The sequence below is a fragment of the Tamandua tetradactyla genome, chromosome 5 (assembly GCF_023851605.1).
Source record: "Tamandua tetradactyla isolate mTamTet1 chromosome 5, mTamTet1.pri, whole genome shotgun sequence".
Lineage (NCBI taxonomy): Eukaryota > Metazoa > Chordata > Mammalia > Pilosa > Myrmecophagidae > Tamandua > Tamandua tetradactyla.
Genome location: NC_135331.1, coordinates 48,122,297 through 48,136,660, shown reverse-complemented (window position 1 = coordinate 48,136,660; position 14,364 = coordinate 48,122,297). Strand labels below are relative to the sequence as shown.

Here is a 14,364-nt window from a genome sequence, read left to right as displayed (position 1 = left end):
CTTATAAATATGCTTAAGAGTCAACCCCAGATAACCTCTTTTGTTGCTCAGATGTGGCTTCTCTCTCTCAGTCAATTTAGCAGGTAGACTCTCTGCCCTTTCCACTACATGGGACATCACATCCAAGGGCGTAAATCTCCACAGCAATGTGGGACATGACTCCTGGGGATGAGCCAGGACCAGGAAACATGAGATTGAGAGAATCTTCTTGACCAAAAGTAGGGAGAGAGGAATGAGACAAAGTTTCAGTGACTGAGTGATTTCAAAGAGTTGAAAGGTTATGCTGGAGGTTATTTTTAATGTATTATACAGATATCCCTTTTTAGTTTATGATGCATTGGAGTGGCTAAAGGGAAGTACCCGAAACTGCTGAGCTGTGTTTCAGTAGCCTTGATTCTTGAAGATGATTGTATAACAATATAACTTTTACAATGTGACAGTGTGATTGTGAAAGACTTATTTCCCAAAAGGAAAAAAAGGGAAAAGTTTCCCTTTATCTAGCCTATGAACAAATGAGTAAGGAATAAAGACAAAAAATAAATAAATAATGGGGGGTGCAAATAAAGGGTGAAAAAATTGGGCAGATTGCAACACTAGTGGTTAATAAGAAGGAAGGGTAAGGGGTATGGAATGTATGGGTTTTTTTCCTTTTTTCTCTTTATTTCTTTTTCTGGAGTGATACAAATAATCTAAAAATGATCATGGTGATGAATGTGCAACTATGTGATGATATAGTGAGCTGTTGATCGTATACATTGAATGGACTATATGGTGCGTGAAGACAAGGCTATAAAAATATTTTTCAAAACTGCATTCATTGTTAAAAGAAACATGCAGCAGAGTAGAAAGAAATCCTCCATAAATAACTCGAAGTGATTATCTAAGTGATCATTATAATTATCATTTTATCATTATAATTATCTTACATTAAAAAGAGAAATTTAAGTAAAACTTGTAAATTGGTATTGGACAATTATTAGTGCCAGTGTATGCCTCAGCACTTTGTTCCATTTATTTATGTGAATAAGACAAAAGGTTTAAAGAAAATTTATTTATTATATACCATAAGGACCACTGAGCTCAGTGAAAGTTTTTGAAAATGCCTAGAATTATTAGAGTAAGAAAGATTACTTACTCATTATTCATAAAAACCTTTGTGGGTGTCTTCTTTTTTCTATCATATCAATGACATACTGCAGCCTCAAATATCTGTAAAAGCAACTTGTGAATTCAACAAGTAGTTATAGAATGAAGAAAAAATATCTCTCGTGGTCAGGAGAAAGCTGACAATAAAAATAGCTGAGAAAAAGCAAAGACTTCCAGATTGTGAGCTCTATGAGAACAAGGGCCCTTATTTTGTGCACTGAGATACCCAAATCCTCCTACAGTGTCTGGCATATCCTAGGCCCTCAGTATTTAGTGAAGGAAAAAAACCTAGGGGACTATTCAGGTTCTAAAAGGAAAGATTGCTTTCATTTGTATAAAGCACTATGAAAATAAGCCCTTCAACACAATTATGGGAAAATAAAAAAATACAGAAGGCCAGAGGAAAGAAAGAGAGAAAACGGAACATACTTGTCAATAGAGAATAGAAAAAGAAAGAGAAATGAGACCAGTGATGTCATAACTTCTGAGTTAGTTTCCTAGGGCTATTGAAACAAAGTACCAAAAAAACGGAGTAACTTAGAAAAGAGAAATTTATTCTCTCACAATTCTTGAGGCTAATCTGAAATAGAGCTAACAGCAAAGTCAGACTTACTCTGAAGTTTCTAGGGAAGAATTTCTTCCTTGCCTCTTTCTAGCATCTGGTGGCCTTCCTTGGCTTGTGGTAACAGCTCCAATCTCTACTTCTGCTTTCACATGTTTCTTCTGCCTTCTCTATGTTTCTCTGTCTTCATATGGTATTCTCCTTTCTGTGTCTCTGTGTCCAAATTTCCATCTTATAAGGACACCAGTCATATGGATTAAGGCTGCACCCTAATCAAGTTTGACTTGATCCTATCTAATCATACCTTCAAAGACTTTATTTCCAAATAAGGTCACATTCTTAGGTACCAGGGATTAGGGCTTGAACAGGTCTTTTGGGGAGACAGATTCAGCCCAGTACTCCCTTCCACACTGCATAAGAATAGTACCAATGAACAAGACACAGAAGAGAAAACTAGTTCGTATTTGGGGCAAGAAGCTTCTGATAGACTGAAGAGCCCAGTGGAGCCCAGCATCTATTAAACACCCAAAGATAACTATTTTGGTGAAGTTAAAGGAATAGGAAAGGGTCCAGAAGGGATCACTGTTGTGAAGTAGTAAGTTAAACCATATTTAGCCCCAACAGCACAAAATGAATTCAGGGAATGTTCTTCCCAAAGGCGCAAGCAGCCAGCCTGAACACACGATCAGTCTGGGATTGAGGTACTTTCTTTTGTACAGTATCCTGAAAGTGAAAACTTAGCCAAGGAAAATGATGATGAATTTTATAAAAATATATGCAGTTATTGCTGTACTAGGCATTCAATAAATATTTGTTATCGAATGAATTTGTTTTACAGTGTCAAAGTCCTAAAAGATTCCAATTATGTGAATTCTGAGTCCAGTAAAGTCACTCACACATTGGTGCCATGTGCATTATCTAGTGGGTTATTGAAATTTTCTTGTTTTGCAATGGGTCTTCGATATTTTGATACGGTGTTATGAGGCTCTGTTTCCTAAAAACATATCTACTAGAAAAAAGTGAATTTTTATTTTAGCTGGAAATTAATAGAGTGTCAATGTTTAAAATGTACAAAATTTCTATTTGGGAGAATGTACATGTTTTGGTAATGGATGGTGCTTTTGGTAGCCCAACAATGTGAATGTAAGTAACAGTACTTAATTATGTATCTGAATGCATTAAAAGGAGAAAGCTTAAGTTGTACATATGCTAAATTTAGCTAGATTTAGTCCATGTGTCTTTTTTTATTCAGAGAAGTTATGTTTTTTTACAGAAAAATCATGCATGTAATACAGTTCCCATATACCATCCTGTGATTAACAATATGCATTAGTGCAGCAAATTTTTTTATACCTGTACTAATAACTATAGCCTATGTTTGTGTTGCACAGTTCCATGGATTTTAAAAAATGTTATTCTAGTAACATATGTACAACTTAAGCTTTCTCCTTTTAATGCATTCAGATACATAATTAAGTACTGTTACTTACATTCACATTGTTGGGCTACCAAAAGCACCATCCATTACCAAAACATGTACATTCTCCCAAACAGAAATTTTGTACATTTTAAACATTAACACCCTATTCCCTACTCCTGACCCCTCCTCTGGTAACCTGTATTCTACAATCTGACTCTATGAGTTAGTTTATTCTCATTATTTCACATCAGTGAGCTCATGCATTATTTTTCTTTTTGTGTCTGACTGATTTCACCCAAAATGATGTCTTAAAGTTTCATTCATGTTGTCCCATGTATCAGAACTTCATTCCTTTTTACGGCTGAATAGTATTCCATTGTGTGTATATAACATATTTTGTGCATCCATTCGTAAATTGATGGACATGGGTCACTTCCATGTTTTGGCAATTGATGGAATTGGATACTGATTCTATGAACAATGGTATGCAAATATGTATTTGCTTTCAATTTTTCTGAGTATAGACCTAGAAGAGGGATTGCCAGGCTCTATAGTAATTCTATACTTGACTTTGCTGCCAAACTGTCTTTCACAGTGGCTGCACCATTTTACATTCCCACCAGCAATGAATGAATGTTCCTTCTCCACATCCTCTCCAACAGTTGTAATTTTCTATTTTTTACAGTAGTCATTATAGTGGGTGTGAAATGGTAACTTATTGTGGTTTTGATTTGCATTTCCCTAATGGTAAAAGATGTTGTGCATCTTTCTATGGGCTTTTTTGGACTTTTGTGTATCTTCTTTGTAGAAATATTAATCCAAGTCTTTTGCCCATTTTTTAACTGGGTTGTCTCTTTTGTTGTTGAGTTAAAAGATTTCTTTATATATTCTGGATATTAAACCCTTATTGGTTATGTGATTTCCAAATATTTTCTCCCATTGGGTGGGTTATCATTACTTTAATCATAAAGTCCTTTGATGCACAAAAGTTCTAAATTTTTATGAGTTCCCACTTACCTATTTATTCTTTTCTAGATTGTGGTTTAGATGTAAAATCTAAGAAACCATTGCCTAACACAGGGTTCAAAAGATGCTTCTGTCCATTTTTTTTTCTAGGAGTGTTTATTGTTCTGGTTCTTGTATTTAGGTCTCTGATTTTGACTTGATTTTTATATATGGTGTGAGGTAGGGGTCCACCTTCATTCTTTTGTAAATGGGCATCCTGTTTTCCCAGCACTACTTGTTGAAAGAGCTATTCTTTCCCAATTCAGCAGCCTTTGCACCCTGGTCAAAAATCAGTTGACCATAAATGTTAAATTGATTTATCAATTTTCAATTTGATTCCTTTAACCATATATCTGTCCTTGCACCAGTACTGTGCTGTTTTAATTACTGCGGCTTGGTAATAAGTTTTAAGATCAGGAAGTGTGAGTTCTTCAACTTCATTCTTCTTTTGCAAGATGGCTTTGGGTATTTGGGGCCCCTCACCCTTCCATGGAAATTTGATGATTGGGTTTTCCAGTTCTGCAGAGAAGGTTATTAGAATTTTGATTGGGGGATTTCATTGGATCTTTAGGGGTCAACGAAATTGCTTTAGGTAAAATTGACATCATAATAATATTTGTCTTCTGATCCATGAACACAGAATGTCCTCCCATTTATTTAGGTCATCTTTGATTTTTTTTTAGCAATGTTTTATAGTTTTCTGTTTCCAAGTCTTTACATCCTTGGGAAGATTGATTCTTTTAGTTGCTATTGTAAATGGATTTTTTTTTAAAATTTCTCGCAAATGTTCATTATTAATGAACAGAAATACTACAGATTTCTGAATGCTGATCTTGTACCCTGCCACTTTGCTGAATTTGTTCATTACCTCTAGGAGCTCTGTTGTGTATTTTTCAGGATTTCCTGTATTTAGAATCATGTCATCTGGAAATAGAGAAAGTTTTGCTTCTTTGTTTCCAATTTGGATACCTTTTATTTCTTTTCCTTGCCTCATTGCTCTGGCTAGAATTTCCATTATAATGTTGGATGACAGTGGTAACAGTAGACGTCCACGTATTGACCCTGATTTAGAGGGATAAGTTTCAATCTTTTACCATTAAGTACAATTTTAGCTATAGATTTTTAATATATGCTCTTTATTATGTTGAGGAAATTTTCTTCTCTTCCTAATTTTCTAGTGGTTTATCAACTAAGGGTGTTGGAATTTTTCAAATGCCTTTATGCATCAATTGAGGTGATCATGTGGTTTGTTTCTCAATCATTGTATTTTGTCTGTATTACATTAATTATTTCTCTTATATTGAAACCCCCTTGTAAATCTCAGATAAATTCCACTTGATCATGGTGTAACATTCATTTAATTGCTGTTGTATTCTATTTGCTAGTATTTTCTTGAGGATTTTTGCATCTATAGTCATAAGATATATTGGTCTGAAGTTTTCTTTTCTTGTGGTATCTTCATCTGGCTTTTGAAGATAAAGATATGAAAGTGGTATTGGTTTTGTAGAAGGGATTTAGTAATGTTCCTTCCCCTTCAATTTTTTGGAAGAGTTTGGGCAGGATTTGTGTTAATTCTCCTTGGAATATTCAGTAAAATTCCTCTGTGAAGACATCTGTCCTGGGCTTTTATTTCTTGGGAGGTTTTAGGTTTCTTATTCACTCTCTTTATTAGATATTGGTTTGTGGAAATCTTCTATTTCTTCTTGAATCAGTATAGGTAGTTTGTATGTTTCTATGAATTCATCCAGTTCATCTAGGCTATTGAATTGGCTGGCATACAATTACTGATAGTATCTTCTTATAGTTCTTTTTACTACAGTAGGGTCTGTAGTGACTACCCTCTTTTCCTTTCTGATTTTAATTATTTTTGTCCTCTCTTTTTTTCTCTTCCATCTAGCTAAAGATTGTCAACTTTACTGATCTCTTCAAAGGACCAACTTTTGGTTTTGTTGATTTTCTCTAATGTTTTTTATTCTCTATTTCATTTATCTCCACTCAAATCTTTATTTCCCCCCTTCTGCTCACTTTATGTTTAGTTTGCTCTTTTTTTTCTAGTTCTTCTAGTTCCAAGGTTAGTTCTGATTTGAAATGTCTCATTTTTTTTAGCATGAATAACATAGAGTTAAAAATTTCCCTCTCAGCACTGCTTTTGCTGTATCAGATAATTTTTTTTAGTACCATCATCACCTTTTATCCATTTCAAATTATTATGAATCAATATAATAGAAAGTCCTAACAAAAATATGCATCAGCTCTCCATTTTCTACCCTCTTGTGTCCTTGTGTCTTGTTTCTCATATTCTAGATTATGACTCTAATTTGTTTATTATTAGTTCATATTAGGGAGATCATAAAATATTTGTCCTTTTATGTCTGGCTTACTTCACTCAGCATAATGTACTCAAGGTTCATGTGTGTTGTTACAGGCATCAGGAATTCATTCCTTCTTACAGCTGAATGATATTCAATCATGTTTATTGTTTATCCCTCATCAGTTGATAAGCATAAGTTGTTTCCATCTTTTGGCAGTTGTGAATAGTGCTGCTATTAGCACCAGTGTGCAATTGTCTGTTCATGTCCCTGCTTTCAGTACTTCTGGGTATATACACAGTAATGGTGTCACTGCATCATATGGCAGTTCTTTATTTAGCTTCCTGAAGAATGGCAAAACTGTCTTCCATAGCATATAATTTTTGGAATGTTGGTTTTTTTTTTCATTTTCATACGTATTAAGATACTTCCTAGTTTCCCTTGTGATTTCCTCTTTTACCAGTGATTGTTTAAGAGTACATTGTTTAATTTTCCACACAGTTTTGAATTTTCCATTTCTTCCTTTGTTATTGACTTCTAGTCTGATTCCATTGAGGTCAGATAAAATACTTTGTATGATTTTAAATTTGTTAATTTATTGAGACATTTTTGTAACCTAAGATATGGTCTATCTTGGATAATGTTCCATGTGCACATAGAGAAGAATGTATATTATGTTGCTATTAGGTGAAGTGTTTATACATATATATATATATATATAATATTATATATATACTAGGTGTAGTTAGTTTAGCATATTGTTCAAGTCTTCCATTGCCTTATAGATCTTCTCTCTAGAAGTTCCATCCATTATTCAAAGTGATATGTTAAAGTCTTCCCTTAGATCTTGGGGAAGTGGACTTTTATGCCATTTTCTAGCACCAGCAAGCTACACCAAGGTCTGGACCCCCTGCTACCTGCTGCAAGAATAGGACATGGGCACTGGTAACCAAAACAAGGAAAGAACAATTCACTGGTATTTACCATAATTAACTAGTCTCTTCCTCCTGGTCTTCCCTGGATGCTATACAATGTTCTACTGGACCCTGGAGATTCGAAAGAGCTGATTCAGACAGCTCCCTCCCTGTTTAATAGTTGTTCTGGTAGAGGGACTGATTTCTGGAGCATCCTACACTTCCATTTTCCAATACCTCCCCAGACCATACCTTCTGACCTACCTTTTGTGGGTATGGCTCCAAAGTCAATTTAGTTTTCAAACTCTGTGTAGTGTTATTCTGTCTGTTTTTCATGCATGTCAACAAGGGGCCAGTCTGAGACCAGAACAGTGATATGTACTATAATTTGGTTCTCAAAGCGTGTATTCATTCCAATCAATTCTACACACATGCAGCTTGGAAGTATTTCTAGGACTTCATATACAGATTTATAGGATCTCTTTCTTCAGCTAGCCTCTTCTCTGTGAATTCCCTCACTCTATCTGTCTCCCAGGGTCTTCTTGCTTGGTTCCTGTTGACGTCATGAGCTAGCTTAGTTCTGCTGGAGTTCTAATGAAAGTCAGAATGCAAAAATGGTTTTCATGGGCTGTCACAGCTGGAAACCACTGCACAAATTGCAGAGGCAATTACAAAGTAAAAATATGGGACCCCTTGTTTAAAAATATTCAGAATTTCAAGATGGCAACAGTTGAGCATGAAACCAAGTACAAAACCCTTGTGAGCCAGGGGCTCTGTGTGACCGCAGAGATCACACACACAGGAAGCCAGCACTGGTCATAGTTATACAAGATATCAGAATCCAGCCAGGGAAGTGGCAGGTAGAAACATGCCATCATGTGGGTTTAGGCATTTACTTATAACCTTGCCTTTGGTTGATGATCATTGAAGCACATTAGGTAACAAAAGGAAGACTTGTCTGTCTTATAACACATATCCATATTTTATAAGCTCATGTATAATGTAGCTACAGTATCTTATAAATAATGTGTGTATGGTAATAAAACATATTTCTAGAGGTATTCTTTCCAACAAAAGGGAGCAGAAAACTACCATTATTCATTACTGACTCTGTATCAGATAATTTGTATGCATTACATTATATAATCTCATTTTAATCTTTACAAGATTATTACTACCTAAGAATGATTCCTATTTTACAGCTGAAGAAAGGAGTTCCAGAAATCACTTGTATAGGATCACACAGTAAATATTGGGGCCAAGACTTGAATTCTTGTCTCTTTGAATATGTGGATATGTATGGAGTATATCATCATTCGGGTCAGCCCCTCAGACATTCCCATGACCTCCGTGATGGACACAAATTCTACGGCAGTTCTCTAGAGTAGGCTAGTGGAAGGGTGGTAATAAAACAGACACTGCAAGCTGTGAGACCGGCCCCATCTCCATGTGCATGATAAGCTATTAAGGCACACTCATGACTAGTGTGAAAATAAATTGCATCTTCAATTCAGGATGACTTTATTGGCCACAGTTTAGGGAGAAGTATATCAGTAGTCATTCTCAGGGAGCTTTAGGAGCCTCCAGGGAATTATGGCTTCAGGGAGCTCTTTCTGGATAGGATGTGAAAAAGAATCTAGAGGTTTGAAGAAGAGGATTTCCTCTCAGTCCCCACAATAATGTACATGGCAAAGGGAGGTTGAGTCTCTAGATAAAATTGTCAGGGTTCAGCACATCTGAAATATGTTTGTAAGGAAAGGTTGGGGCACTGTGTTTGATGACTCAATTCCAAACTCTCCCTACAGGTCAGAATGAGTATTCCCCGGACTCGCAGGCTTAGCCAAGATTTGTAGAGAAAATACTCAGCAGGATTGAAATTGCAATTTCAAAGTCTGTGGTGCCCATAGATGGCACTTACTCACTTAAGCCACAAATTGTCCCTGAATCTATGACCTATAGTTTATGAGGTAAGTGAAAAAGAACATTGCTAATGACCAATATTGAGTAAATTAAGGGGGAAATGTGCATTATGAATTATTAACCTAATAACATCATACCTTACTGCGTATCCCTCCTCCTTTTTTTAATTGTTCATCTGACTGATGAAACATTTATAAAACAGACCCACGGTTTTCTCAAAAGTTCCCCCAAGGGCAGGCCACGGTGGCTTAGCAGGCAGAGTTCTTGCCTGCTATGCAGGAGACCCAGGTTCAATTCCTGGTGCCTTGCCCATGTAAAAAAAAAAAAAAAAGGTGCTCCCTAAATGAAAGAATACTTTCAAAGTTGTAAAAATAGAATGAAAAAGCTCTTCTTTCAGCAGAGAGCGGAACTGCACAAGTATCGCTAGGTGCCTATTGTATCTCTAGCGGAGGTTGTTCACTGGCTACAAGAGGTCGGGACCACACTCTGATCTTGGATTTGACGCCCCCAAGTGCACGTTCGATTTCTCACCACTCCAGAATCACTTCTAGCATTGCAAGTTTTCACGCGCAAAAGTAAATTAATAAATCCACTGATAATACTCTCTGTTGTTGTTGTTTTTTAACATACATCTGAGAGAGGTTACAGTAGGCAAATTATCAGCTGCCAACAAAACACAGATGGACGTGGGAACAGAGAAAGATCCAGATGGGCAAAACCAGAGCAGTCTGTGGGGAGTTTGGGCAGGAGACCTGATACCTAAGACAGCAAAGGACTGGCGCTACCCCGTGATGGATGTGCGTGGCGCTTTGCCCGGGTGCCCCCGAATTAAGCCATTCTAATCTCCAAGGCTCACCTGAAAACCAAATCATTTCATCCAGCTTTTAAAAAATCATTGTGTCAGGGTTTGTATAACAGGGTTCTTCTTTCAAACTGAAGCATCGAAACGCTTTTATAGAACATTAAATTGCCTTTTTATGAATTTGAACTTTCCGTTATTGAATATCTCTTAGTCTGGTCAAACTTTATGGGGCTTCAGTGTTCAGTGTTCTTTCAAAACCACGCCCTTGGCTTTCTTTGGAGACTTGGGTTCTCTCTTGTTTCTGCCCTCAATTCCCCCATTTACCCAGATGAAAGCTCTATCCTTGCTTTAGGAAGAACTTGTTTTCTTTTCTTTACTTATTTCTATTAACTGACTGGAAAATAGTGAAATATCATTTAAACTAGGTGTGTGCATCAGATGTGGCTCCTAAGCTGAAGAATAAAATCTACCTTTGTTTCCGGAAGAATCATATGATGTCTAATAACCCTTGATATAGCTGTTGATGAACATATTGTGAAAGTTATTTGTCTTGCTGCAAAGCAGAAAGTATAAAAACATAATGGTATTTTGTCTAAAGCTGTTATGTAAGGCTTCAGAGGTTTCTGGTAGTTCTGTAATTTCCAGTCTATTCACGTTTTTGTTGAAATAAAATGTAAAAGAAAATAACCTTGTGTGTGCATATTAGAACTGCTAACAGGTAAGAGTTTCCATGGATACTTTTATGCGGCCAAAGAGTTTGTGTGCGAAGAAAGGTATTCATTTCTAGATCTACAAGATTCTTTTCTGATAAAGAGTTCCTGCCAATCATTTCCTATGTCTTGAGATTCTGAAAGAATAAAAATAACAGTATCATATGTGTCACATTGTAAGTTATGAGATAGTTCTATCTAGACAACCTTTTCAATCATCTGGCCAGTTCTAGTAAACCTTGGAATTTTGTTAAGGCTTGAAAAATCTATGTTGCCTTCTAGACACGTATAAAGTGTTTTCCCTCTTTTTTGTCTTTATGTATGCAAATTTAAATCAGCCAATTGCCAATGATACAATAAAGGTTTATCTTTTACTTAATACAGCTTTTGAAGCAGTTTTATTTTGCTTCCATCTTGCTGAAGAATTTCAAGTCTTAGATTAAATCTTACTTCCTGACATCTCCCTAATCACATTTTCTGCAAGTTTTCTTTTTATCGTTTTGAAAAACATGGCCAAAAAAGATGCAAGATTTCAGAGCATGAGGTGACTAGGTCAAGTTTTAAATCTTGCAGTTTTGTGAGGCTCTCGATGAAGTTCTGTGACAATTTAATGAGTGGATTCATTCTAAACATGCTTTTAATGTAGCTTTGTTTGAAACTGACATGTTCCTAAGCAATTTGTAAATTCTGGGCATGGCCCATAGCATTGTTTTTAAACCAAGAGTCTGAAAAACAATTTGATCTTAGTCTGATTTGAGTTAATTCTCAAATATCTTCTATTATTACTAATTAACATGGGCTCTGTATAACACCAAAGGTTAAATCATGCTCAGAATGATAACAGGAAGACAATCAGAATATCACTTGACCTCACACATGTTCAATTAATAGAACTTTATGACAAAATTTTGTGATTTATGTATTCTGAGTTACAGATGCAAAGGCATTTGCATCGAAAGCCACATAGTAGGGGCACGTTGCACTATTATAACTTAGGGTAAAGGACTGTCGAAATGTAAACTAAGTAATATGAGAAGAAACATAGAAGTGCCAACTAGATTTAGTCCTAACATTGAGTTGGCCTTGGCTTAATCAAGATGTCATGTAAATGATTATTGGGATTACATTTCTTAGGAGAGGATCCTTTGAAATGTATTTCATTATAGTATTGTGCTCTGCCATAAAGAAGCCCCACTTTCAAAGCAGCTTTAAACAACTGGGATTTCATAATGTGTATCTGGTGTGTGATTAGACTGCACACAGAGAGATTATTATATTGTAGTATTTTAATTACATTCAGTATCAAATCATGGAAACTTCTGGCCTAAGGTATCATAAAGTTACTTTTTGATCATTTTTTTCCCCAGTAATACAGAGAATCACAGGCTGTTATATACTGTGTCGGTATCTTCTTCCTCTCCCACTTCACTGAGGATTGGTGCTTTCCAAAAATCATCACGGACATTCTTGCCCTTAGGCTCTTCCTTAACAACTTATCCGTTTAAACAGCTTTAACCACACCTTGTTTACCCTAAATTCTACAGCCCCACCCCCCAGATTTCCGAATCAAAATGTCTCTTCCCCAAACTTTTCTCCTGAGCTCCTGATGCAGATGTGCAACTGCTTTCAAGACTCCATCTGAACGTGCGTCTCAAACCAAATGTCTTTAACATCAAACTTGGTAACATCCCACAAAATCTATTCCTCCTCCAAGACCTGAGCATAATGTGTATTCTGGCTTCTACCTGACTACTCACCTTTATCAGGTGATGAACTCCTGTGAACTCTATTCCCAAGCCCTTCTCAAACTTGTCCCTCCTTCCCAGCACCATTACCACTGCCTTAATTTAAACACTCAGCATCTCCTGCCTGAAATATTTGAATAGCTCCAAATGTGTTTCCTTCAAGCCTGCCTCTCAGAATTCATTTACTGCAGGCAGAATAACCTTTTTAAAGCACAAATCCAATCAGGTTAGTTTCTTTCTTAAAATCTTTCATTTTCTCCATGCAGGGTAAGCACAAATGCCTTACAGAGAGTCCAACAGGGTCTGGCCATGCCTTCTTTTGAAGTATAATTTCCTCAAACTTCTTTCCCCACATAAAATGCTCTCTGATCATGCTGTTCTCCAAAATGCCTTGCTCCTTTGTGCTTCCAAACCTTAGCACACTCTCGTCCTTTTGCCTAGAATGTCCTTCCAGCTCACTTCACCTACATCCCATTCCCCAATATATACCCATTAGATTCTTCCTAATCATTGTTCAAGAGACAATGTTAGCATTACCCCTTCTGTAAGGAAAAACTTAGGATCTACTGCATTTACCCCCACGCTTCCAATAGAATTAGGAATCCTTTCTTCTGTACTTTCATATTTTGTCATACATTCTATTATGGTACTTGTCACAATATTATAATATTTTTGATATGTGTCTTTCTCCATATAAAACTCACATCACTTTAAGGAGAGAACACTGGAACTGCAGTCAGGAGATTTGTTATTGAGGACAAGGTGTGCCAATTCCTCATCGTAGAACTTCAGAGCTGCCGGTTTTCTAATCTACAAATTGAGGGAAGTGGATCAGATGAAAGCTAAAATTTCCCCAGCCCTTACAGTCTATAATTCTATGATTTTCAAACACATCTAGGGTGTGAATTATGAATGTGATAGTCTTTTTAAAAAATAAACTTTGTAAACCTCCAACTATGTGCCCAGAACTATGCTAGACTTTGGAAGAAAGTTCAGGTTTGCCTTTGTGGCTTATAAGAATTGGGCATAGTTAGGATTACCTTTCCAGATTTAAGCAAACACAACAATAATACGTAAGAGAAAAATACTCAATAAACTGCAATTATATGTTTTTAACAACTGAAAATTTGATAAACTGTTTCATATGTTGTAAATCAAAAAGTCAATGTATTTGTAAATGTTGTCATCGACTGTGGAAAGATGTTTGCAGAAATATCTGAATTTTATAAGGAAAGACTGTTGATACAGTTTTATCTTTTTTGTGCATGTCAAGATATCGAAGAAGTTTAATTAATTAATTTAAGTACTATGTGAAAGCAATTCTTCAGATTTACCTAAAGTTCAAAGTGTGCACATGTGTGCAAAGAAGAAAAGGGATCTCTAGATTTCTAAGTCTATGCAATCTACTTGTTTCTTTTGCCTTGAACAAAAATGAACTTGCTCAATGAGCATGTTATATTTCCACTTTCTGCATAGTACTATGATGGCATTGGAATCCAGAGCATCATAAGGGAGAGAAGGTAGAATCCAGAGCATCATAAGGGAGAGAAGGTGGAATCCAGAGCATCATAAGGGAGAGAAGGTCCTGGAGAAACCTGCCCATGAAAGCGTTCTCCCACCCACACTCCTAGTCCTCCATGCACCCTGGAAAATAGTAGTAGTAACAATAATGAAACTTAACACATTGTACGTGCAATGTAGGAACACTTTAAACCCAATATCAATTCAATTATCAATAATAATAGCTTGAACATCTATTCTTCTGTGAAGAGTTTTTTAACTCCAGCTGAGATAGGAATCTTTCATTTTACACATCTGTAGCTGTTGTGCA

At 36.1% G+C, this 14,364-nt stretch overlaps 1 long non-coding RNA gene across 1 annotated transcript in view; it reads right to left on the bottom strand.

Annotated features, from left to right (window-relative positions):
- Positions 1 to 14,008, bottom strand: part of LOC143682409 (uncharacterized) — a 150,332-nt gene extending 136,324 nt beyond the window's left edge. Inside the window, exons 1-2 of the long non-coding RNA XR_013175117.1 lie at positions 13,868 to 14,008; positions 13,238 to 13,343 (exon numbers count right to left, since the gene is read on the bottom strand). This is a non-coding gene — a long non-coding RNA (uncharacterized LOC143682409). The remainder of the gene's footprint in view (positions 1 to 13,237; positions 13,344 to 13,867) is intronic.
- Positions 14,009 to 14,364: the final 356 nt, after the last annotated feature.